We start from the raw sequence: 3,484 nt of genomic DNA on the forward strand, positions 1-3,484 counted from the left end.
AAGGCACCAAAAGAGAATGACTCTCCCCAGACACAACAGCATATATATATATATATATATATATATACTTATATACACACACACACAGCATAGCTGTATGGTAAGAAGCTTGCTTACCGACCACATGGTTCCAGGTTCAGTCCCACTGCATGGCACCTGGAGCAAATGTCTTCTACTATAGCCTCAGGCTGACCAAAACCTTGTGAGTGGATTTGGTAGACAGAAACTGAAAGAAGCCCATCATATATATATATGTGTGTGTGTGTGTTGTGTGTGTGTGTTGTGTGTGTGTGTATATGAGTGTGTGTGTATGAGTGTGTGTGTGTGCTTGTCCCTCCACCATTGCTTGACAGCCGATGGTGTGTTTACGTCCCCGTAACTTAGCAGTATGGCAAAAGAGACCAATAGAACAACCTTGCAAAGAATAAGTCCTGGGGTCGATTTGTTCGACTAAAGGTGGTACTCCAGCATGGCCGCAGTCAAATGACAGAAACAAGTAAATGAATAAATGAATATATTTTCTCAATAAAACACTATTACTAGATGTAGTTTCCTCTTATGTTATATAATCACTTATCTAATTAGTTAGCTAATGAAGAACCCAATTAAACAGTGAAATAATTAAATGTCCCTTCATTACATCCAATGACCTTAAAGACAATATGTTTACATATTTACATATATCAACATCTTGTTTACATATTCAGAGTTGCAAAACCTTCGTGACGTTGGCAGCTTACTCTGTGAATGTCTACTGACTAGGGTTGAGTATTTACTCAGCAAACACATGTCAGGACTGATACGCACATGCAAGCATACACACACACGCGCGCGCGTACATATAAAGATAAATGCACTCACATATATATGTATATATCTGTATATATATATATATATATAACTCTTCGAAATGCTTAGTTTTAGAATGGTGGCAGCTGATGAAGGAAATGTTCTCTATGTGGCCTGTGTGTTTTCTGTACTCTGTTTATCATTTTGTCCTCGTTTTTTTTTTTTGCAACGTCCTATATCCAGATATGCATCTATATATACATGTAGATGTAGGTATGTACATACATGCATGTATATATGCATATACTCATTTATTATTTCCCAAAAACGTATGTCCTCAAATACCTTACACATCCTGTATGTGTGTGTGTGTATATATATATATATATATATCATCATCATCGTTTAACATGGAAAGCGGACGTTAAACGATGATGATGATGATGATGATGATTATATATATATATATATATATACACACACACACACATACAGGATGTGTAAGGTATTTGAGGACATACGTTTTTTGGGTCATTGCTGCATTTTTTTGTTAACTCTGTATAATCTTTGTTTCAGAAATTAATAATGGCAGACCCTCAGCTTACTCAAGAAATGAAGGGGCATGCTGTTATTATGGTTATAAATGCTGAGCATAGTGATTTAGAAATATGTCTTCGTCTTTTGCCTCCAGGTTGGCTCAGTCTGGCCTTAAATATTGCTACCCTCTGTGATCATCATGTACTAAAATATATTATGGAAATTGATGTACCTCATAAAGTTGAAGTACCCCATGATGACTGAAGTATTCCAAAAGTTGGAAGTACCCCATAGGACTAACGTACCCCAGAAGACTGAAGTATCCTTGAAAGCTAAAGCATGCCATGATGACTGAAGTGCCCCCAGTAGATGAAGTACCACAAGAAATGAAGTACCTCAAAAAACTAAAGTACCCCAGAAGACTAAAGTACCCCAGGAGGCTAATGTATCGCAGGAGACTGAAGTACCCTAGAAGACTGAAATACCTCAGGGGTCTGAAGTACCCAAGAAGGTCATTTGAATGCATGAAATATTAAAGCAAAGTGAATTATGAAATATTTATCACAATTAGTTTTAATCTGTGACATACAAAACCTGGGATGTGATGACTTCCGGATAAATTTACACTGTCATTTATATTTTAATGAGAAAACTATGCAATCCACAACAGCAAAGAAAATATGACACCTTGCATTGTCTGTTTATGAAACAATTTAAAAAGTTCATTGCTACAACATGTGTGTGTGTGTGTGTGTGTGTGTGTACAGCCTGGCAAAAAAAACTGTACAAGAGAACAGGTGTAACTTCCCATAAATGTGTGTGTGCACGTAGGGGAGTATGTATAGATACATGTGCACGTGTGTGTGTGAGGAAAAAAAAATTGATTTTGGTTGTCAAAAATCCAGCAGTTGTGTGTGATTATCTTAGTTTGAGGGAAACAGAGTAAAAAAATAAAGGACAAAAATAGAGAGAGTAGGAATGAGAGAAGGTGCCTAGGCTCGTTGACAAAGACATCTTGAAAGCAGTAACTCTAGTTGAATTATGAAAGCCCTACAGACACTCTATTTTTCATGGAAAACATGTCTTAAATAAGACCTAATATATATGGAAAGCTTATATTAATCACCATCATCATTTAACATCCATTTTCCATTCTGGCATTGGTTGGACAGTTGATAGGAGCTGGTAATCTAGTGAGCTGCTGCACCAGGCTTCAACTGTTTGCTTTACCATGGTTTACTCAGCGCAATGGCCCAGTGGTTAGGGCAGCGGACTCACAGTCATAGGATCTTGGTTTCGATTCCCAGACCGGGCGTTGTGAGTGTTTATTGAGCGAAAACACCTAAAGCTCCACGAGGCTCCGGCAGGGGATGGTGGCGAACCCTGCTGTACTCTTTCACCACAACTTTCTCTCACTCTTACTTCCTGTTTCTGTTGTGCCTGTAATTCAAAGGGTCAGCCTTGTCCCACTCTGTGTCACGCTAAATATCCCCGAGAACTACGTTAAGGGTACACGTGTCTGTGGAGTGCTCAGCCACTTGCACGTTAATTTCACGAGCAGGCTGTTCCGTTGATCGGATCAACTGGAAGCCTTGTTGTTGTAACTGAAGGAGCACCTGTTAGTGTGCGCGCGTGTGTGTGTGTGTGTGTGTGTGTGTGTGAGACTATGGTATGTCATTGTCATCATCATCATTGCCTAACGTCCGCCTTCCATGCTGGCATGGGTTGGACGGTTGGACAGGAGCTGGCCAGGCAGGAGCCTGCACCAGACTTCTCTGTCTGTTTTGGCCTGGTTTCTGTGGCTGGATGCCCTTCCTAACACCAATCACCCCACAGAATGGACTGAGTGTTTTTTTTCTTATGTGGCACCAGTACAGGTGAGGTCAGTTTCAGCAAGGTTTTTACATCTGGATGCCCTTCCAAATGCCCACCACTCCACATTGTGGACTGAATGCTTTTTATGTGGCACGACCACTGACAGGGTCACATGGGATAACAGGTGTTGTTTGTTTTGTGGCCCCTGCAAGGATAAAAAGCAAAGGTTGTCTTTGTGGGTGTTGGAGCTCAACCTGGGGGGGTGGGTTGAACGTAAAAAGAAGAAAGAAGGAAAGAAAGAAAAGAGCAAGGCAGAAAGAGAGAGAGGGGGGGAGTGACAGAG

Source organism: Octopus bimaculoides, chromosome 25 (genome assembly GCF_046866305.1).
Source record: "Octopus bimaculoides isolate indiv1 chromosome 25, ASM4686630v1, whole genome shotgun sequence".
NCBI classification, from domain to species: domain Eukaryota; kingdom Metazoa; phylum Mollusca; class Cephalopoda; order Octopoda; family Octopodidae; genus Octopus; species Octopus bimaculoides.